The sequence below is a fragment of the Chiloscyllium plagiosum genome, unplaced genomic scaffold, assembly GCF_037043375.1.
Source record: "Chiloscyllium plagiosum isolate Xiang-an unplaced genomic scaffold, Cpla_swu_hap1 HiC_scaffold_27, whole genome shotgun sequence".
Taxonomy (NCBI): domain Eukaryota; kingdom Metazoa; phylum Chordata; class Chondrichthyes; order Orectolobiformes; family Hemiscylliidae; genus Chiloscyllium; species Chiloscyllium plagiosum.
The window spans coordinates 1,815,616-1,839,602 of NW_028270165.1; the positions used below are offsets into that span (position 1 = coordinate 1,815,616).

The following is a 23,987-nucleotide window of genomic DNA, read 5'->3' on the forward strand; positions in this document are numbered from 1 at the left end:
AGGCTCAAACCAACAGCCCTTCCAACGATCCAACACAAACTTTGTGTCCGCCACAGTGATGACACTTTTGTCATCAAAATATGAAGCAAATTAGAGGAAACCTACAACACCATCAACAATATTCTTACTGGCATAAAATTCACAAACGAGGAGAACAACAACAAAGTGCGATTTCTAGATGTCACAGTAGGGCGAACAGTCAATGGTAAATTCAAAACAGCGTCTACAGGAAAACAACACACACGAACCAAGTACTTAGCTACAGAAGCAATGATCCCGACACATACAAACAAGCTTGCATCAGGACACGATTTCAACGAGGCACGACACACTGCAGTAGCCAGTAACGATGAAGACCAATAAGTAACTGTACTGTGCATTTAAGGAGAATGGGTAGGCAGAAAAACCACTGAGAGATATTTGCCTGACGGAGAACCGAACCCGGGCCCCAGCCGCGAAAGCGGCAAGTCCTAACCACAAGACCACCAGGGAGACAGCAATGCCGGTTCACAGGCCTATTGTAAATTACTTACCCGCCCGGAAATCGAACCCGGGCCACGATCGTGAGAAGGCTTCCACCCATGTCATTGCTTGTATCCATTGCTCCCGATGCGGTCTCGTCTACAATGGGGAGACTGGAGACTCCTCACAGAGTCAAATCACAGCGCTTGAGGGAACATCTCCAGGACACCCGCACCAATCAACCCCATCACCCTCTGGCCCAACATTTCAACTCCCCCTCCCACTCTGCCGAGGACATGCAGGTCCTGGGCCTCCTCCATCGCCGCTCACTCCCCACCCGATGCCTGAAGGAAGAATGCCCCATCTTTCGCCTCGGATAAATTCAACCCCAGGACATCAATGTGGACTTCACCAGTTTCTTCATTTCCCCTCCCCCACCTTACCTCAGTTCGAACCTTCCAGCTCAGCGCTGTCCTCATGACATGTCCTACCTGCCAATCTCCCTTCTCAACTGTTCGCTCCACCTCCTCTCTGACCTGTCACCTCCATCCCCACCCCCATTCATCTATTGTACTCTTTGCTACCTTCGGCCCAGCACACCCCCACCCCCAATTTATCTCGCCACCCATGGAAGCGTCCTGCCTCTATTCCTGCTGAAGGGCTTTTGTCCGAAACGTCATTTTCCTGATCCTCGGAAGCTGACTGACCTGCTGTGCTTTTCCAGCACCACTCTGATCTAACTCTGGTTTCCAGCATCTGCAGTCCTCACTTTTGCCGACCCAATAAACCCAGTGTGACGATTTCACATCAACAAACTGACACTAGCAGACACAACGTCTGCAGAACCCTAGCCACATTACTTTACATTAATGACATCTGTGAAATGATTTCCAGAGAACTCAACCCTCTCAGCATTAAACAACGGCTAGTGAACCTTAAATACCCTATACAAACAACCCGCAAACGAATGTTATTTACAAAATACCATACAAGGAAATATATACATGAACTCTGCCGCACAGTTCTCTGTGGCAAGAAATGCTGGGATGAGATAAGGAAGATTTTTTCAGCCAAAACGAATCGGCACTGACTGGACAGCCATTTAAATCAACGCTGTCAGGTCAGAATGGAAGACCCGAAGGGATGAACAGTTCTCTTATTTCCTGAAGATTTACAAAGCTGAGACTGGGTTTTGGCGTTTCTTCCCTTTCCACTCCCAGAAGCCGCAGTGGTTGGGGCGGTGAGTTGGGGAAAGTGAAATGTGCCCGTGAGCAGCGTGAGGGGCTCTTTCAGCTTCCCCTCCTCTGACAGCGCTGTGACGTGACTCTGATGTTCTCAGGGACACTTACTGACGCGAGACAGTGAAAAGATTCTCATTCCCGCAGATCTGGAATTCAAACCGTATGCCGGCTTCAGGACAATGAGAAAGATTAATTGGGGTGTGTGAAGAAGCTGTGAGCTGCATTTCAAACAGGTAGGTGGAGTCAGATGCGTCATTCATTGCGCCCCTGGCACTGTGCGTACCTGACGCCGCCATGATGCAGAGTTCTGACGTTAATACGGACATGCGCAGCAATGGGAACATTCACAAGGTGAACAGCCAAAGATAATCATCGTCACTGCTTCCCTTCCATAGTCCCAACTTTGTGAAGCAGTATCTTTCACTGGCAAACAAAACACCTTTGTCCTCAGGTGCCTGCTTCATTTCGATCACGATTTCAAGCCCCTCACTGTTCTAGTCTCATTTCCAAACACTTGGCTCATCGCCTCAAAAGCAGCTCTGTGGGTTTCTGCTTGTTCCACCCTGACAGACAGTGGGTTGCAGATTCCCGACCAGTCCCAATGTGATTGAAATCTTTCAACCCCTCCACTGATTTGCATCTTTAAAAAAAACGCGGAGCAATCTCCCTTTCTTTTTGACGACAGTTCTCAACTGTAGTCGGCAGGGTTCACACCTGCGTGGGGAAACCGCAATGGATTTCATATCCATCGCATTCACCACTCGGCCCACCAATACAGAACCACACTGACAGCTTCATTTCCCAGGTCTCTCTGCCTGTGGAGCTGAGAAAGAGTAAATCATTGCAGAGTTTGTTTGAATCCAATCACTTCACAGGTTTCGAAAGGGTTAAATATCTGCAAATGGCGAGTCTGGGTGTTTCATCCCGAAAGCTGAAATGGACGTTCAGTTAAAAACAAAACTAGAAATTGCAGGAGCAACTCAGCAGGTCAGGCAGCATCTGTAGAAAGAGAATCAGAGACAACATTTCAGAACTCTTTTTTTCCCTCATCCAGGTACAGCCAAACCTACTGAGTTGCTCCAGCACTTTCGCTTTCTGTCTCGGACTCTAAGCATCCGCAGTCCTTTTCGTTAGAAATTCAATCAATTCAGAAACCCCTTTGTGCTTCCTCAGTGGAAAAGATTTCCGTTTGGGAAACATTTTCCTGACACCATTAAAAACGCGCATCTTGTCAGCCAAGAAAGCGGTAGGAGCGAGAACAACAAACGCCCCGTCCCTGGGTGGTATCGAACCACCAACCTTTCGGTTAACAGCCGAAGGCGCTGACCAGTTGCCCCACAGAGACAAGTCCGAGGATGCCTGGCACAGTCTCGTTGAGGAAGCTACTATTCAATTCATAATTCAACCTGCCCCGCCCAGAATTACCATTGTCTTTTATCAGTTTTACTTTTCCATAATAAAGCCTTGGACAATCATTGCAGAGACATGGGGTCAGTCTGATCCCACCATCTGCGGGCCCATCCATGTCACGAGGGACGAACTCTCCTGCACCGGGGCCATCGCCCTCCAAGCCATTCAGTGTTTTGCCTCTTCCCGAATTTTCTTATTGGCTCCGAACCGAGAAGGGGTTTGAATTCCTGATGTGCAGAGTATTCTTTCAATGTCTCGGGTCAGTTCATGTCCCGAGAATATCAGAGTCAATCTCCCGGTCTCTTAAACATGAGGACGGTGTCTGGACTGTCTCTGCTCAGTCGAACAGTTCATCCTTCATTCTCCTCTAATTCCACTTCCCAAAGAGTTTCTAAAGATTCACAAAGCTGGAGACTGGGATTTCTGTTTTACTTCCTGAACATTATTCCACCTGCTAACTGACAATATTTTGACAAAACCTCTTCCACATTGTAACATTTGCATCATGTCCAGGGATGAGCAATTTCCATTTTGTGGAGACATTCCCAATTTTGCAGCAATTTTGGGAATGTTCTCTTTTGGAGCAAAGAAGGTTAACTGGAGATTTCCAGAGGCTTTTGTCAATGATGGGAGAGGACGTGGTGGGAATGGGCAGGTTAATGATAAGAAGAACCCATTGACACTGACTTGGGTCAGTTATCAAAGGACAGGGATTGAAGTTCTTTAATGGAAAGCAGCACTTGTGTAGAACAGACACAGCGAATACTGCAGAAAGCCAACGGGTCGAGCAGCATCTGTGGAAAGGTAAACAGAGCCGACGTTTTGAGTGTGCTGCGGTTTTTGTTCAAAACTCAGTGTTTTGCCTCTTCCCGAAGTTGGTCCAGGTCTGTGTCTCAATTGGCAAACACATGGCAAGTGCAGTGCCGCAATGTGAAGTTATAGACTTTGCTGTTTAATAAAAAGAAGCGCATTGTTTAAATGGTGAGATATTGGAAAGTGGAGAAAGTGAGGACAAGAGGTGAAAGTCGGAAAATGTGGCACAGGAAAAGCACAACAGGTCAGGCAGCATCTGAGGAGCAGGACAGTGAACGTTTCGGGCACTAGCCCTTTATCAGGAATGATGTATGGATATACAAAGGGGTAGCAGAGTCCCTCCACACCAGTCAATGCCAGTTGTCGGGCAGATGCAGCAGGCAATGAGCAAGGCAAGTGTATATTACGAAGAGGAATTCAGTTCAGAAGTGGGGTCATTGAGTTTTGAACAACAAAGAAGTGGATGGTTATGGGGGGAGGTAAGAAAATGGTTTTAAGACGAGTACAGGTCAGTCACAGAGTCTGACAGCACTGAACAGACCCTTCATCCAACTAGTCCATGCTGAGTATGTTCTCAAACTAAACTCGTCCCACCCACCAGTGTTTGGCCCATAAACCTTCGAACCTTTCATATTCATGTACTTATCCAAATGTCTTTAAAACGTTGTATCTGTACATGTATAAAATCATGCGGGGTATGGATGGGATACATAGACAAAGTCTTTTCCCTGGGGTGGGGAGTCCAGAACGAGAGGGCATGGGTTTAGCGTTAGAGGGGAAAGATATAAAAGAGATCTAAGGGTCAACTTTTTCACGCAGAGGATGGTACGTTTATTGAATAAACTGCCAGAGGAAGTGATGAAGTTTAGAACGATTGCAACATTTAAAAGGCATTTGGTTAGGTATATGAATAGGAAGGGTTTGGAGGAATATGGGGCCGTGTGCTGTCAGGTGGGACTAGATTGGGTTGGGATAGTTGGTCGGCTTGGACAAGTTTGACCAAACAGTCTGTTTCTGTGCTGTACATCTCTATGACTCCATGACTTCCTCTGGACATTCATTCTGCATTCAGACCACTCTCTTAAAAAACAATCCTTGTCCTGTCTTTATAAAATCTTTCTCTACTCACCTCAAAATATTTGCTCCCAGATCCTGAAACCCCCAGCTGAGGGAGAGGACACCGGTTGTTCCCCTCATCTGTATCCCTCATGATTTTATAATCCTCTCAATCTCCTATGTTCCAGTGAGAAAAGTTCCAGCATATCCGCCCTAGATGTAGGTATATCCATATCCAGTTATGAAGTATTCAATGCTGGTGCAGGCTGGAAAGATCAAGTGGTCTACTCCTGCTCCCAATTCATCCTGGCTGCTACGTTTCTCCCATTTTCTTCCTTGCAACTCTCAACCCTTGATACTCTATCTCAGTGTGAAACATACTCAGTGACCTGGCCTCCACAGCTTTCTGTGACAATTAATTCCATAGATTCACCACTCTCTGGCTAAAGAAATTTCTCTTAATCTCCATTCTCCCTTTATGCTGAGGCTATGCCCATGGGTATTAGTCTCTCCTCCCAATGAAATCATCTTCCCAATGTCCACGCTGTCCAGGCCGTTCAATATTCTGTACGTTTCAGTTAGATCCCCCTTGACTGTGGGTCTGTTAATCAGCATGAACCAAACCCTTCAGGATGAGGACAGCCGGGATTAGGTTCAACAAAGTGAGAATGGAGAGTGAGTGTGTGGGATGGAGATTTTCAGCTTTTAGGGAATAAGATGGGAAAGAAAGTTTAATATAAATTATAATTGATCAGATGAGCCGATGGGCTAAGGAGTAGTGGATTGGAGTTTAATTTAGACAAATATGAGCTGTTGCATTTTGATGAGGCAAATCAGCGCTGGACCTATGTGGTTAATGGTAAATTAATGGAATTCTGTGCTCAAGGACGCAGTAGAGGCAGCTTCATTAAGACACTGTGGGATGGGTTTTTGCGTGGTAGGGGAATTAAGGGTAGTTGGGATAAAGCAACTAGGAGGAGCTGAGATGATTGATAGATCAGCCATTATTTTAATGAATGGCAGAGCAGGGCCGATGGGCCAAATGGCCTACTCCTTCTATTACTTTGAAACTATAACCCTGCGTTTCCCATGACTAACCTACCTAACCTGCACATCCCTGCACACTGGGCAATTTTGCATAGCCTGTCCAAATCAAGGCCAGTGAGAAATGTAGTGAAATGGAAACCAAATATCAGACAATGATAGAAAGGGACAAGGAGAATAAATGTAGTAGCAATCAAAACGGGATTCTAATCATCACCAAAAATAAAACTAAAAGCTCAGTATGTGAATGTGTGCTGCATTGTAACAAAAGCGAATTAATTGACTACACACGTTGAAGAGAATAATTATGATCTAAGACTCCTTACACAGATATGGCTTCAGAATGACAAGGATTGGATCCGGAAAATCGAGGGGATACGTGGCATTCAAGTCGAGTGAGAGGCTCAGTAAAGGTAGAGGGTGGGCACTGCTCATCAAAGCACTGATGACATGGTAGTCTGGTGTCAGCTCGGATTTCAGGTCCTAATTTCTCTGTCCTCTGGTCTCCCTGTTCCAACAGAGTTAAATGTTGTCTGTTCTCATCTCTGCTCGATTTCTGCTGAATCTTTGACCCCATTTTACACCTTCTGGAGCAAGAAAATATTCTGACCCTCCTGGAAATGACACCTTATCTATACCCCTCCTGATTAAAAAAAAACTCTATAAAGTTATCTGTCAACTTGCTAGGCTCCGTTGGAAAAATGTCCCAGCTTCTTCTTAACTCAAACCCTCCATTCCCAGCAGCACGCTGGTAAAGTAGGGAATAGGAAATTGTATCAAATCTCATAAATGTACTGTCTGAAATAATCTGGCTGTGTTCTTGCCTGTGATATTGAGAGTCCCTGGTGTAAGTAATTACGAATGCAATTATTTTGGTCACAGAATTGAACAATCATTTTGCAACAAAGGGGTCAACTCTGATAAGGAGGTAGTGGTCATTTCTAGGGTAAGTGAACAGTTTGTAGATCAGGGAGATGAAGTTCCAGACACTTGGGAAAGGCAAGAAATGACTGTGATAAATAAGACAAAGAACTGTGGATACTGGAAATCTGAAACAAAAACTGACAACACTGGAAAAACTCAGCAGGACTGGAAGCATCTGTGGAGAGAAAGCAGAGTTAAGGTTTCCAGTCCAACAACTCCTCTTCAGGATTCTGAAATAGTTTGTGAGAACCTCTTAAGACTACTGCTCCACTTTAAGACCATAATACACAGGAGTAGGATGAGGCCATTTGGCCCATCGAGTCTGCTCCACCAGTCGATCATGGGTGATATGTTTCTCCATCCCATTATGCTGCCTTCTCCTCATAACCCTTGACCCCTTCCTAATCAAGAACCTATCTCTGTCTTAAATGCCCTCAATGATTTGGCATCCTGAAACCTTCTCCTCGTGGAAACATCATCTCCTCATCCACACTATCCAGTCATAGAGTAGCACAGCGCTGCCTGACCCTCTGTGATTTTCAGCATTTGTTGTTTTCAGGAAGGATTCCAGCATCTACAACAATGCGCTTCTAAATTTTATACCCAGGTGGTTAGCTCTCCCTGATTCCCGTGAGATTTAACCTTACTCAACAATCCACTGTGTGGTACAATTAACAAAGTTCCCAGTCCCCACCTCTTTTTGCACACGTAAGTTGCACGATGGATCAGTGGTGAGCACTGCTGCCTCACAGCACCAAGGACCCTCGTTCGATTCCAGCCTTGGGGCGACTATCTGTGTGGAGTTTGTACATTCTCCCTGCCGTGTCTGCGTGGGTTTCCTCCGGCTGCTCTGGTTTCCTCCCAAAGTCTAACGATGTGCAGTTTCGGGAGAAGTGACCATACTAAATGGGCCCATAGTGTGCAGTAAGTGTAGTGTAATGGGATAGGGGAAAGTGTATGCATGGGTTACACTTTGGATGGTCTGTGTGGACTTGTTGGGCTGATTGGCGTATTTCCACATTGTAGGAATTCTACGTGCCATTCCCCCAACTCCAGAGTCTCAGCACTCTTGGCTGTTCCCATGGACAGTGTTGGGGAGGGAAACAACGTTTTACACGGGAGGAAGGTTCAGCGAGTGTGAAGCTAAAAGTACACGCAGTGCATTGCTTGAGCTGTTTTCCCCGGTATACCAGAAGCTGAGGAGTGACCTTACAGACGTTTATAGAGTCATGCGAGGCATGGATAGGTTAAATAGACAAGGTCATTTCCCAGGGATGGGAGAAGCCCGGAACAGGAGGGTAATATGTTTGGGGTGAGGGAGGCAAGTGAAAGGCATGATCTGCCGGAGGAAGTAGTGGATGTAGGTCCAATTATAACATTTAAAAGGCGTCTGGATGGATATATGAATAGGAAGCGTTCAGAGGGATATGGGCCAAGTGCTAGTAAATGAGACGGGATTAATTTAGGCTATCTGGTCGGCACGGATGAGTTGGACCGAAGGACCTGTTTTTGTGTTGTGTATCTCTATGACTCTGGCTTGCCCGTAATGTTTGCCATGCCTGTATTTTCAGTTTCTGTCTGGTGTCGGTGCCAATGCCTTGATATCTCATTTCCTCCACCTCCCCAGATGTTAACCATTCCGTGTCTGGTTGTTTCTCAAGAAGCTGCATTGAAGGTTCATCCTGAATTGATACTTTTTTTGCTTCCCAAAATCAGACTTACTCACTCCAACATACCGTGAAAGATACTAACTTTCAGGTGGAGGTATCCAAAATTCAGAGGTGTCTATCTTGATATTTTCACTTTTCAGTCTCTGTAAGATCTTGAATCAGTACCGTCGGTAGAATTAGCTTGAGCGGAGTGAGAATAGAGGGGTGAGACGGGGTGGGATGGTGCTTTCAATTTTGTGGAAAAAGAAAAGAATGTTCTGCGGAAAGTAGAATTGTTTGTTTGGAATTTCTAACCTGGACTGACAGTGATGATTTTTGTAATCCCTTTTTACAGATTATTTGAAGATCTGAAGACGGAAGTTTCAATATCAATAGCTGAAGTGCTTTACCTGAAACATTGACTCGACTGCTCCTCGGATGCTGCCTGATCTGTTGTGATTTTCCAGCATTGCACTTTGACTCTGACTCTCCAGCATTTGCTGTCCTCAATTTCACGTCAATGTCTGACAGTCACTGAATCCATCGGGACTATAACAATTTTCGACCATGATTCTGTGAGAAGGAACCAAGCGTTTTAGTTCCTGTTTCAGTACGTTTTCAGCATCAGTGAGACTGGAAGAGAGACCCGACTGTTGCAGCACTTTGGTTGTGGAGCCAGTAAATGTTATACAGACTGGGAAGAGGAATTCACGGCAGAGAGGTACTGGACACGCGTTTGTGTGCAGGTGAAGCTTCGGTCATGGAGAAACCTAAGGAATCCCGTCCCGTGGAGAAACCGTGGAAGTGTGGCGACTGTGGGAAAGGCTTCCGTTTCCCATCTGACCTGGAGACTCATGGGCGCAGTCACACCGGGGAGAGACTGTTCTCCTGCTCTGAGTGCGGAAAGGGCTTCAGCAATTCCTCCCGCCTGCTGAGCCATCAGCGGGTCCACATTAGGGAGAGACCCTTCAGCTGCCCTGAGTGCGGGAAGACCTTCAGCATTTCCTCTGTCCTGCAGAGGTACCAGCGGGTCACACAAGCGAGAGGCCATTCTCCTGCCCCGAATGCGGGAAGGCCTTCAGCTATTCCTCCGTCCTGCTGACCCACCGCCGGGTCCACATATTGGAGAAGCCCTTCAGCTGCTCCAAGTGCGGGAAGGCCTTCAACGATACCTCTGCCCTGCTGAGGCACCAGCGGGTCCACACCGGGGAGAGCCCGGTCTCCTGCCTCAAGTGCGGGAAGGGCTTTAACCAGGCATCCCACCTTCGGGTCCATACCGGGGAGAGGCCTTTCCCCTGCCCAGAGTGCGGGCAGGCCTTCAGCAATTCCTCCCACCTGCTGAGGCACACGCGGGGACCATACCGGGGAGAGGCCGTTCACCTGCCCCGAGTGCAGGCGGAGGTTCTCATCATTCTGCACCTTGCAGAAACACCAGCGGGCACACCAGTGCTCCCAACAATCTGATTCTGCTGGTGAAACTGCTGTGGGCCACTGCCAGGACTGAACCCCTGCCCATTCTGACAGTGCTTATAGCGGGAGAGTCGGTCGGATTTTTTTGTTTTATGCCGTCGTGCTCCCCACCCCCGCAACTTTGCTTCCAGTGGGCACTGCTGCTCGTTGAGACCAGGAGCTGTTCTCTCTAGTGTTTTCTGTCCAGTTAAAGAATTATTGGCTCTGTCTGGGAACGAGCCCCAGTCTCTAAGAAATAGCTGAATACTTCAGGGTGTCCATTCACATTCAGCAGTGACCTTGAAATTAAATTTACGGTTATGTGCCTGTGAACAACTCATCATCGAAGGATTGCCCAACGGCTTGGCTATCCATTGTTGGGAATTGATTGCTTCAATTGATAATTTAAAAAATTCTCTTCCATAATTTACCCCTTAATTTTGTGTCTATGGGATGGTGGAGGACTTGATCATAAGGCTTAAATCATCGCTATTAACTGGATTATTTTGTTTAACTTTGCCCTAGTAAATTTGCGGTATTCATAATTGTTTGTTCTTGTTTAAATTATAATTCTGGTGTGCAAGATGTGTTCATCAAGTGTGGTCCTCTTGATGAAACTGCTGTGGGTCACTCCCAGGACTGAGCCCCTGTGCATTCTGACAGTGTGTGTGCAGTGGGAGAGTCAGTGGGCTTTTTTGTTTTATGCCCTTGCCCCGCCCTGTCCCGCCGCCAACTTTGCTTCCATTGGGCGTTGCTGCTTGTTGAGCCCAGGAGCTGTTCTCTCTAGATTCTACTGTCCATTTAAAGAATTGTTGGCACTTTCTGGGAATGAGTCCCAGCCTGTAAGAAATAGCTGAATACTTTGGGGTGTCTATTCACATTCAGCAGTGACTTTTAAATTGGATTTACAGTTACGTGTCTGTGAAACACTCATAGTCCAAGTATTGCACAAAGCCTTGGCAATACATTGTTGGAAACCGTTTGTTTGAATTGGTAAGTTTTTTAAAAAAATTCTTTCTTAATTTGCCGCTGAAATTTCTATTTCTGAGATGATGGGGGACTTGATCAAAGGGTTTAATTCATTGCTATTAATTAGATTATCGACTTAACTTTGGCCTAGAAAAGTTGCCGTATTTATAATTGTTGGTTTTTGTTTAAATTATAATGTTGATGTGCAAGATCTGCTCTTCATCAAGTCTGGTTAGGAACAGTTGAGAAATTGAGGGACATTGCATGTTTTAATTTCACTGTGTTGTGAATCTGGTAAGAGTGACATTCATTTGTATTTGGTTGCTTACCCTTAGTTGTAATGTCTTTCACCCCAACTATTCACTCTCGGAGTGAGTTCCACAGTCTCACCACACTCTGAGGTTTTTCATGAAATCTTTAGTACAGAATTGGAAGGGAAAGTGTTGACGAGGGCAGAATATAGGGTCTTAAATGCAAAAGCCAGGAAGTCATTCGACAAAGTAAAACCATGACAATGTAGGGACAAATAAGGAACTTTGACAGCAATGAAGAGGTCACACGTCAGATTTCAAGATAATGGTCGTGACAAAAAGAAAAAGTACTCTGCTGATATTGGATATTGTAATTAAGCAAGTTTCGAGATGCTGCAGTTGGTTGAATATGATGACGTAAGCGATGAAATAACCAAAACCACGAATGTAATTTGATGCCGGTAACCATAAAGCAAGAGTATACTGTTGCTTGATATAGGTCAATTGCGTGCAAGTAGGCCATTCAGCCTATCGAGTCAACATTGACTGACCGTCCCACCCAAAACCAGTTCGTTACTCTATCTCTGTAACACTGCATCTCCCATGATCAATCTACAGTCACCTGCACATCCTTTGGACTGTGGTAGGAGGCCAGAGCACCAGAGGAAACCAACGCAGACACAAGGGGAGAATGTGCAAACTCCTCACAAAGGGTGGGTTCAAACTCAGATCACTGATGCCGTGAGGCAGCAGTGCTACCCACCGTGCCACCACCACATGCTGCTTTCTAAAGAAGTGAATTTCAAAGACTTGGGAACACTTGAGAGAAAAACAAAACTCTCCTATCTTAAATGAGAGGCTAGTATCTGGCTAGAAATGAGTGGACATTACATTTACATTCAGTCCTCTCCAGATGTTATACAGCTTCATCAGATCATCTGTTTCTTCTAAACGCAAATTGATACAAGCCCAGCCTGACATCTCCTTGTCCCCGATTATAAGTTGAGTAAATCAGCGACCCTCGACCTCACTGGCATGACACAGGATGCCCTCAATCCAAGTTGACCTTAATTGTCTAACCTCTTGACGCCCACGCCACCATGTGGTCAGCCGCAACTCCGCCCTGAATGAGAGCAGAGGAACTGAATAGACAGCAGTGAGGTGGACATTGCATTCCCAGAGAATATTGTTCAAGTGAGAAAGTTGTTCAGCTCACATTCAGATCATTGCAGGGACATATCTCCTCTCATTTAAATATCTTAGATCCCAATAACGGTCTAGTTTTGTTGTACATTGTGTGTGTTTTACCTGATTTTCTGTTGCTGTCATTCCCTTTGGGTGTGTGAATTCAGAACCAGATAATAGGCTCAGTTCTGAATTATCCTTGAGGATTGGTGTAGAACGTACTAAGTGTCAGTCATAATGGAAGAAGCTCTACTGTTTATTTAAGCCTTTGCTGTCATTGTCCAGGGACTGAATGAATGGGGAAGTGTAGAGGGAGTTTTACTCTGTATCTAACCCAATGCTCTCTCTGTCTTGACAGTGTTTGTTGGGGACAGTGTTGAGGTAGCTTCACTTTCAATTTAAGAGTAGAGGAAGCTTTATTCTGATTGTAATCCCATGCTGTCCTTTTCCTGGGAGTGTGAGATGGCATCTGTAATTGAAGTGAATGCAGACTTGGCTGTGGGAGTGGAGGGTACTTCTACCTGAGCACACCCATCTTTGAGATTGCTGTGCTAATCAAGACAATCTCAGACACCTTCATTCACTTTTCCAACCAACCACAGGGTGGTTAAGGATGGTATAAATGCAAACATTGCCAGCGATGCCCACACACCATGCATGAATAAATACTTTTTGTTTAAAAGTTACATTCACGTTTCAAACCCTCTAATGTATGATTACTTACATGGAAAATTCCTGTCAGTTTGGAATATCATTTTAAAACATAGGAATGTGTCAACCATGTAGAAATATAACAAGAACAACAAATGGAGAAGTTAACAGGTAATGAGCAGGACCAGAATGCTGAGTCAGTCTGACCTCCATGGCTGAGAGAGTTCTCCCAGATGTTGAAGTTACACCAGTGCCTTTTACTCTTGCAGCTTGCCAAAAGTTTGTCCCCGATGTAAGATCATTCAATGACCCGAAGAACTAACTGTTTTTATCTCCATAGCTGCTGCCAGACTTTCTGAGTAATTCCAGCCCTTCTGTTTTATTCTTTTATCGGATGTAAGCTTCCCTAAGTCAGTGTAATGAAGAACTGCAATGCTGGAGATCTGAAACACAAAAATGCACCAATTGCTGGAGAAACTCAATAGGACTGGAAGCACAAGTGGAGAGAGAAGCAGAGTTAGCATTTCAAGTGCTGTGACCCTTCTTCACAACTGTTCTGGACACATGCCAGGATCTTGACTCTGTTTCTTTCTCTCTCCACCGGTGTTGCCAGACTGGCTGAGTTTCTCCAGCACTTTCTGTTCTGACACTTTCACAAGGTTGATGTTTGTTATCCATCCCTAAGTGCAAGGTGTCTTGCTTATGCCAATTCAGAGGGCAATTTAAGAGTCAACCACATTGCTGTGTGTCTGGAGTCACATGTAAGCCAGACCAGGTAAGCATGGCAGTTTCCCTCCTGAAAGGACATTGGTGAACATGGGCTTTTATGACAATTGACGTCAGTGCCATCGATACCATACTGAGACTAATTTTGTGTTCCCCATTTATGATTTGAATTATTCACATCTCACCTCTTGCTGTGGTGGGATTTGAACTCATGTTCCCTGGATTACTCATCCTGTGACATTATGTCCACACTGTTGTTTCCCATCTTTTGCTATTTTGTGTTTGCTCTTTACGTCTTTGTCCTCAGATGTTTGGGAAATTGAACCTGTTTAAAAGATTGCCCTAAACCTGCCCCTTTGACCAAGTCTTTGGTCACCTGTCCTAATCTGTGCTCCACTCTTGTGATTTTTAAAGGAATTCTCATTATGTTCACGTGAAGCACTTTGAGATAGTTAACTGTACCACAGGTATTATTTGAATGCAGCTTGTATCCCTATCTTAATATCTGAAAATAGAGGGTCATATTTTAAAAGTAGAAGACAAAAATGAGGATGATTTTTTTTCTTTCTCATGGTTGTGTGTCTTCCTCAAAAGGCAGTGAATTCAAAATCTTTAAGGCAGAGGTAGATAGGTTCTTGCTAACCAAGTGGGTGACAGATTGTCGGGGATGTGGAGGAATGTAGAGCTGAGGTTGTATTCAGATCAGCCATGATCTTATTGAATGTTGCAGCAGGCTCGTAGGGCCTAGTGGTCAACTCCCGCCCTTTGTATCAAGTAGTCTGTGTCTCCCCTCTTATAGCTGTGAACTGGATAATTCCTTTCCAATATTGCGCCTTGCAGACAGTTAAGTGAACACCAGATGGTCTCCTATTGGGAGCAGGCATATTGTAGCAATTGCAATATTTCTTGTGTTAATTTTGTTGCTTCTTACTCAGTATTGCTGAGAATCATCTAAATAAAAACCAAAACACTTCTATAATTATCGCACCAATGGAAGTGTTGGTTTGGATGTAACATTATTGAATTAGCCATTCCCATCTTTTCCAGAATTCTATATTTAAAGCCCTCGAGTCTGGTTTCTACCCCTGAAACAGTTCTGATCAAGGTCATATTTGACATCCTTTGTAACGGTGACAGGGATGAACATTCCCTCGTCGACCTGCGGACAGCCTTGATCAGGGTTAATGACAGTACTGACCCTCTCCAACATCGCTGTATCCTCTGGGAGGGTCTGCTTTGAGCGTCATCCGTTCTTATTTATTTAACCGTAGCTGCTGGTGTTGGCATCTATACTGATGATATCCAACTGTACCTGAACACCACTTCTCTCCCGACTCCTCTGTCATTCATAATTTATCAATAATTTCATCTGAATGCCTGCCCAATTTCCAGCATTGGATAACCATAAACATTCCCTTCGTTAAATATTGTGAAGTGTGAAGCCATTGTTTTCGTCCCCAAGTTCGACCTGAGCACCCCCCGCCCCTCCCCCAACCCCAGTAACTCTGTTGACATCCTTCTTGTCACATTTAAAACTAGGATCGATAGATTCGTGATCAGTCGGGGGATGAACAGTTACAGGAAAAGGGCAGGAAAGTGGATGTGGGGAATGCCAGATCAGCCACGATCCAACTGAATGGAGGAGCAGGCTCAAGAGGCTGAATGGCGTATTGCTGTTCCTATTTCTTGTGGATCCCGAGCCCTTACCTCTGATACAGGACACTGACTTCAGTTTGTGCCATTACTGAGAGTGCTGATGTTCCCTTGTGTAATATCAACAACTTAGCAGCTGCTGAAACCTCTTGCTCCTTTGTTACCTCTGAACACAATATGCCAATGTGTTCAGGGGAGGCGATGGCCACTTTATTGTCACCAGACCATTCACCCAGGTAATGTTCACGGGACTTGGGTTCAAAACCTGCCACGGCAGATGGTGGAATCTGAATTCAATATAAATCTGGAATTAAGAGTCAAATGATGAAATCGTTGTGGTTTGTTGTAAAAACTTATCTGGTTTCCTGCTGTCCAAACCAGGTCTGATCGACATGTGATTCAGATCCACTGTCAGCTGGTTGAATCTTCACTGCACTTTCAATCATAACCTCCAGGCGGAAGTTCACTATAACCTCCCTACTTTTATATTCCATTGAAAGGCCAATCTCCCTTTTGCCTTCCCGATTACTCACTGAACTTGGATGTCATCCTCACCACCTGCATTCTAATCAACTGTCTCGACTGCAGTCCTGGCAATAGTACATTCACTTTACTTATCCAAGTAATTCATATAAATATAGTAAATAATTTTGTGCCCCAGCACTGATCCCTGTGGAACGTTGCTAGTTATAAGTTGCGATCCTGAGCATGCCCCTTATCCCTTCTGTATCATTGGTTAGCCAATCATCTATCCATACGATTAGACTGTTTCCAATATCATCTGCATATCATTGGCTCTGCCAGCAAGTCTTCCCAAACTGTCCTTGAAAAAGTGGTGGTGAGCTGCCTCTTAAATTACTTCACAAATATGATGTGGTCTATAATAAAGGTTCAGGAGCGAGTTCCAGGATTTTGATCAATAACATCGAAGCAATGCGTATATGTCACAGTTGGAATGTTGTGTTCACACTTATCTCCTCTTGCTGGTTGAAGTGATGGAGTGGAAGTTGCTCTTGAAGAGCCGCCACTCATATAATCAAGCCAGACAGATCAATTGTGGCCAGAGACACTGCCATTTTGACTTCTCATCAATCTACATTCTTACCATCCAAGTTTTAGTCACATCAAACTGCCTCGCAATGCTGTATGGCCACAGTAAACTATAATAACGTGAAGATCGCTGGGATGATTTTCTACATCCGACTGCAATATAATCACAAAGCATTGTTTCCAGTTTTGGTGGAACAAACGACATCGTATTGGTGGATAATTACAGTTAGTGCAAACATAGCTATCCATCGATATATAGTAATTCTGATCACTTCAATGGCCAAATTTCAATTCAGAAACCAAGTGCACTCGGCTGCTTGTAACACAGACAACATGACAAAATGGCTCATAGGAGGAGAAATGGGACATTCAGGAGGAGTGTAATGTTTGCTTTTGGTCACCTCCACAATTGTTAGAAAAACAGGTTGAAAGGATTCTTAAAAGGTGGCTGAAGTAATAATGTGACATAACACTTCAGACAGCGCAAAGTGGAAGATCACTTTCTAGTGGAAGAAAAAGACATATCTTATTTCTGAAAGAACTGGGAAACAGAAGAGGGAATGAAATCTGACTTGGGAGCTATTTCCTAATTGTTGAGAATGTTGTTTCATCACAGTCTTGGTTTAGAGCATAAGCTCTTCATCAGGAATAAAGGGTGGCCCAAGGGGGCTGAGAGGTAAATGGGAAGGAAGTGGGGCTGGATGAATGGCAGCTGGGAATGCAATAGGTAGATGGAGGTAGGGATTGATGGTAATAGGTCAGAGATGAGGGTGGAGCAGGTAGGTGAGAAGCAAGGTGGACAGGTATGACAGGTCAAGAGGTTGGTGTCGAATTGGAAGGTTGGATCTGGGACAAGGTGGGGGAGAGGAAATGAGGAAACTGATGAAATCTACATTGATACCATGTGGTTGGAGGGTCCCAAGTCAGAAGGTGAGGTGTTTTTCTTACAAGCATCGGGTAGCAAGAGTTTGGCAGTGGAGGCGGCCCAGGACTTGCATGTCCTTGGCGGAATGGGAGGGCGAGTTAAAGCGTTCAGCCACAGGGCGTCGGTCGTTTAGTTTTAGTGTCCCAGAGCTGTTCCCTGAAACGTTCCGCGAGTTGGCGTCCAGTTTCCCCAATGTGGATGAGACCATATTGCAAGCAATGGACAGAATCTTATAAATAGATTGCATAAATCTTAGCCTGCCAGAGCTCTTTTCTTTAATTAAATTAAAGAAAATTTTAACTAAATTGGGTGACTGCATGAAACGGTTTGTTGGTCAGATTTGAATCATCATTCCCAAATGAGACAATGCCATGAATATCAGTGAACTGCTCTTTTTGTTAAAAACCACAAGTTCTTGATGTATTTTCACAACTTACTGATATTCACCTCTGCACATTCAATGTCAAACTCTGACATCAGAAATGAAATTACACCATTAATTTTGACTTTCAATATTCGAAGAAGCAAATTAATAGCACACAGTCAATACCCAGTCTGAATAATATGAAATTAAATTTAACCAAAAAAACATAAAACCAAGCTGGGAGATAAGAAATGGGGGAAGGGCATAAAGCAAGAAATGCAGCATCATAGAAGGTGCTCCTCCAGGGAGTGTATTTTACCAACTACCGCTGCTAAATATAAACACACTGATATGATCCTCCGGTTTTAATGTAAACCATAGCCCCATACAGTAGGAACCATTAAATGAGTTAAAAATACAAGCCTGGAGCAAATCCAGCCTCCAGCCTTACCCCCCGCTTCTTGGAGCTTGGACCTTCCTCAAGCTCTGGCGGGTCGTTGAACTCCTGGGCTCCAGCTGCCACTCCTCCACTGAAGAAGCTTTGGGAAGCAAATGCAAAGGCAAGATACAGAACAGAGCACCATTGTAAATGAAAGCAGCTTACGAAGACATTGGGCAATAGCATCACATGGTTTTTACCCATCGACCTCTGGGTTATGTGCCCAGCACACTCACGCAGCACTACTCTGCTTCTGGGCTCCCAGTAGCTGGATTGTGGATCAGTTTAAAGTAGGTCCTATATCTCTGACAACATCGGTACACAAGGCAGTGAAGAAAGATTTCAGCACACTGGCCTTCATCAATTAGGGAATTGAGTATAGATGTTGGCAAGTTATGTTGTAGTTATACAGGACGTTGATAAGGTTGCACCTGGAATATTGTGATCAGTTTTGGTCCCCTTGGTGTTCTGACTTCTTCAACTCTGGGTTTGTGTTGAACTTGATGGGATACTTTGTCCAACTTAGCATGTTTAAACAGTATCGCTCAGATGATTGATTTGAAACTTTTCAGGAAGTGAGCTCAATAAGATTGAACTATTCAAAGTTACTTGGACCCTATTTTAAAATTACATGAGGACCAGTAGTCAAAGACACGTACAGCATGGAAACAGACCCTTCGGTCCAACTTGTCCATGCTGACCTGATATCCTAAATTAATCTAGTCCCATTTGACAGCACCTGACCCATATATTCTGGCAGCTCATTTCATATATGTACCACCCCCTGCATGAAGACGTTGTCCCTTTAATATATTTCGCCTCTCACCCTAAACCTATGCCCTGTAGTTCTGGACTCCCCCACCCCTGAGAAAAGACCTTGTCTATTACCCTGTCCATGCCCCTCATGATTTTGTAACCTCTATTAGGTCACTCCTTGTGGTGTAAAATTATGTCCCAATACATGTGTGAATCATTATGCAACACATGTATTGGGCCAAGCAGTGGAATGTGGTGAAAGGGTTAAAATTGTGTCCCAATACATGTGTGAATCTAACCGAAAATGGAAGGTGTCGCTTAGTCCCGTGTGAATCTTATTATACACCTTCCCGTGTGAATAACCAGAATGGAATGTGTTTTTTAGCCTTGCTCTGCTACATGTGTGAATCTAACCGAAAATGGAAGGTGTCGCTTAGTCCCGTGTGAATCTTATTATACACCTTCCCGTGTGAATCTTCTTATCTGTATGTAACCAGAATGGAATGTGTTTTTTAGCCTTGCTCTGCTGTTCACATGAATGTTTATATCTGGAAAAGAGTATATCAGCTGGAAAAGTCTCCAGTTCGGTAGAGTCTGCTCCGGGGTTGCGTTTAACCACCGAGCGTGGGTTGTTGGCAACCGCTCTACGAGAACTGACGGCTCCCAGTTCCGGTAACACGTAGAGTGAGTATAAACCAGACCCGTTGTAAGTACGAGACTGGTTGTGGCGACGCTGCGGGGAATAAAACACTTATATTCTAGCAGACTCGCCTCTTGGCTGTTTGTTCTGTGTCAGACTACTTTCCTGCGAGCCTGGTCCTTGACCTTGAGAATTTTTTAAAACACTCCTCTGCCTCCGATGCTCCAGGTAAAACAGCTCCAGCCTATTCAGCCTCTCCCTGGAGCTCAAACCCTACAACCCCCAGCATCATTCCCATAAATCGTTTCTCATGGAGCAGTTAACGTTTCAGTCCTGAAGAAGGGTTAATACCCAAAACGCTGACTACTCCACATTCTGAGGCTGTATTCTCCCAACCTCCTGCTTGCAACGTCGGGTTGCAATATGTAGTGGTTCAGTGGTTACCACTGCAGCCTCACAGTGCACGGGACCCAGGTTTGATTCCAGCCTTGGATAGCTGTCTGTGAGGAGTTTGCACAATCTCCCAGTGTCTGCATGGGTTTTCTCTGGGTGATCCTGTCTTCTTACATAAACCAAAGATGTGCAGGTCATGTTGATTGGCCATGCTTAATTGCCCATAGAGTTAGGTACATTAGTTAGAGGGAAATGGGTGTGGATGGGTTACTCTTCGGAGGGTTTGTGTGGACTTGTTGGGACAAATGGCCTATTTCCTGTAGCTAATCTCATCTGCACTAATTTTGTCTCTAACGAATGACAGAGTAGACTCGACGGGCCCAATGGCCTAACTTCTGCTCCGATGGTCTTGCGGTCTGAGGTTTATTTGGATCATTTCATTGGCAATGTGCAGTCCCTGGCTCAATGAGCAGCAGTGCCCCCGCTGGTGCTTCCGCAAGTTGCAAGCAAACATGAACCTCTTCCCACACTCGGGCCAGCTGAAGGGCCTCCCACTGCTGAAGGACACACAGGTGTTTCAGCAGGGTGGAGGAATTGCTGAAGGCCTTCCCGCACTCAGGTCAGCAGAATGGCCTCACCGCCCCCCCCCCCCCCCCCCGCCCCCGTGTGGACCAGCTGATGCTTTCGCAGTGTGGAGGAGCGGATAAAGCCCTTCCCACACTCGGGGCAGGAGAACGGCTTCTCCCCGGTGTGGACGGACTGGTGCCTCAGCAGGGCTGAGGAATTGCTGAAGGACTTCCTGCACTTAGGGCAACTGAACGACCACTCCCCCATGTGGACTCACCAATGGGCCAGCAGGTCGGAGGAAAGAGCAAAGCCCTTCCTACACTCGGGGCAGAAGAACGGCCTCTCCTCAGTGTGGACCCATTGGTGTCTCAGCAGGTGGGAAGAACTGCTGAAGGCCATCTCGCACTTGGGGCTGGAGGAATCACTCTCAGGGCAGCAGAAGGGCCTATTCCCCTCTGTGGACCCACTGGTGCTTCAGAACCCTTTCAAATTTCAGAGTGTCCTTCTGATAGGAGACCAGAATTGCACACAATATTCCAAAACTGGTCTAACCAATGTCCTGTACAGCCACAACATAACTTCCCAACTCAAATACTCAGTCAGAGGATTGGGAAAGCTTCAAAACCCACAAAAAACAAACAGGAAAGAATGGAGGGCCAAACGAATTTTTGAAAGTCAGCTTGGAAGCATCAATGAGAAATCGGCGGACTGGGTTTATTGGGTACCCGTTCTACTTAAATACACTATATACGTATTCCTCTTCTGCGCTTCGTAGTTTCTCTGTGCTGCAGTGTGTAGTGGCTCGTTGAAATAATGTCCTGATGCAGCAACGTTTGTGGGTGTTGGGATGATTGTTTCTGTGGTTAAGAATTTGGTTTGTGTGTGTTGTTTTTCTGGAGATGCTCGTTTGAAGTTCCCCATTGACTGTTCGCTCTACTGTGACATCTAAGAATGGCACTTTGTTGTTGTTCTCCTCTTCAAACCAGGAGCCCCCCTCAGCCCCAAAGCCTCACCATTTGGAACACCAATATGCAGACTAGTCAAAGGCCTCCACTGAAAACACCAAGTCGAAGATTCACGCCACTCCATTTACTCCATCCAAGAATTCCTGAACACCAAAGACACTAAGATAGAAGAGGATGGAATAATGCTGTCCTTTGACATAACAGCCCTGTTCACATCCATTAACATCAACTTGGCCAAAGAAAACTGAAGACACCACTCGAAGAACCAGAGACACAAACACAGCACCAACTTCATCAGCAAAGATAGCACTGTCAACCTCGTAGAACTGTATCTTACCACCCACTTCATATTCAGTAACAAGCCCTCCAAACAAATCAACGAAATACCCATGAAACCACCAGTATCAGGATTCCTCGCAGAAGCAATAATGCAGAGACTCGAACAAACAGCCCTTCCAACGATCCAACCCAAACTTTGGGTCCACTACAGTGATGACACTTTTGTCATCAAAAAATGAAACAAATTAGAGGAAACCTACAACACCATCAACAATATCCTCGCTGACATAAAATTCACAAAAGAGGAGAACAACAACAAAGTGCCATTTCTAGATGTCACAGTAGAGCGAACAGTCAATGGTAAATTCAAAACAGCGTCTCCAGGAAAACAACGCACACGAACCAAGTACTGAACTACAGAAGCAATCACCCCTCCACATACAAACAAATCTGAATCAGGACACTATTTCAACGAGCCACGACACACTGCAGCACCCAGAAACGACTTTTAATAATGACACAGTGCACTTAAGAAGAATGGGTAGCCTGCACCCCTGAAAATGGTTTCCCTGACCGGGAATCGAACCCGGGCTGCGGCGGTGAGAGCGCCAAATCCTAACCACTAGACCACCAGGGAGATGCGGGTTCTGCTTGTCAGCTCTCCTAAAAATTACTTTCCTGCCCGGAAATCGAACCTAGGCCGCGGTCGTCATCAAGCTTTCACCTGTGCATCCAACAATGTCATTTCTTGTATCCATTGCTCTCGGTGCGGTCTCCTCTACATTGTGGAGGCTGGAGACTCCTCGCAGAGTCCAGTCACGGCACTTGAGGGGATATTTCCAGGACACCCGCAACAATCAACCCCATCGCCCTCTGGCCCAACATTTCAACACCCCCTCCCACTCTGCCGAGGACATGCGGGTCCTGGGCCTCCTCCATCGCCGCTCCCTCCCCACCCGATGCCTGGAGGAAGAACGCCCCATCTTCCGCCTCGGATAAATTCAAACCCAGAACATTAATGTAGACTTCACCAGTTTCCTCATTTCCCCTCCCCACACCTTACTTCAGTTCCAAACTTCCAGCACAGTGCTATCCTCATGACCTGTCCTACCTGCCAATCTCCCTTCCCACCTATCCGCTCTACCCTCCTCTCTGACCTTTCACCTTCATCCCCACCCCCATTCACCTATTGTACTCTTTGCTACCTTCGGCCCAGCACACCTCCACCCCCCGATTTATCTCTCCGCCCTGGAGGCGTCCTGCTTCCATTCCTGATGAAGGGCTTTTGCCCGAAAAGTCGATTTTCCTGCTCCTCGGAAGCTGTCTGACCTGCTGTGCTTTTCCAGCACCACTCTAATCTAAACTCTGGTTTCCAGCATCTGTAATCCGCACTTTTGCGTACCCAATAAACCCAGTGTGTCGATTTCACATCAACAAACTGACACAAGCAGACACAACGTGTGCAGAAGCCCTAGCCACATTACTTTACATAAAAGACATCTGGGAAATGATGTCCAGACAACTCAACGCTCTCAGCATCATGGTAGCCCACAAACCTACCAACACACTTAAACAGCGGCTAATGAACCTGGAATAGCCTATACAAACAACCCGCAAACGAATGTTATTTACAAAATACCATACAAGGAAATATATACATGAACTCTGCCGCACAGTTCTCTGTGGCAAGAAATGCTGGGATGAGATAAGGAAGATTTTTTTCAGCCAAAACGAATCGGCACTGAATGGACAGCCATTTAAAATCAACGCTGTCAGGCCAGGATGCAAGATCCAACAGGATGAACAGATTTCTTATTTCCTGAAGATTTACAAAGCTGAGACTGGGTTTTGGTGTTTGTTCCCTTTCCACTCCCAGGAGCCGCAGTGGTTGGGGAGGTGAGTTGGAGAAAGTGAAATATGTCCATGAGCAGCGTGTGGGGCGATTTCAGCTTCCCCTCCTCTGACAGCGCTGTGACGTGACTCTGATGTTCTCAGGGACACTTACTGACGCGAGACAGTGAAAAGATTCCCATTCCCGCAAATCAGGAATTCAAACCGTATGCCGGCTTCAGGACAATGAGAAAGATTAATTTGAGTGTGTGAAGAAGCTGTGAGCTGCATTTCAA

General features: G+C 45.5%; 1 non-coding gene and 1 pseudogene across 1 annotated transcript; one reads left to right on the top strand and one right to left on the bottom strand.

Annotated features, from left to right (window-relative positions):
• The first annotated feature begins 9,359 nt into the window (after nucleotides 1-9,359).
• LOC148142832 (uncharacterized) lies at nucleotides 9,360-14,153 on the top strand (annotated as a pseudogene).
• Nucleotides 14,154-22,426: 8,273 nt separating this feature from the next.
• On the bottom strand, nucleotides 22,427-22,498 carry trnae-cuc (transfer RNA glutamic acid (anticodon CUC)). Its single transcript has one exon. It is a non-coding gene; the product is annotated as a tRNA-Glu (tRNA).
• Between the last annotated feature and the right edge of the window lie 1,489 nt (nucleotides 22,499-23,987).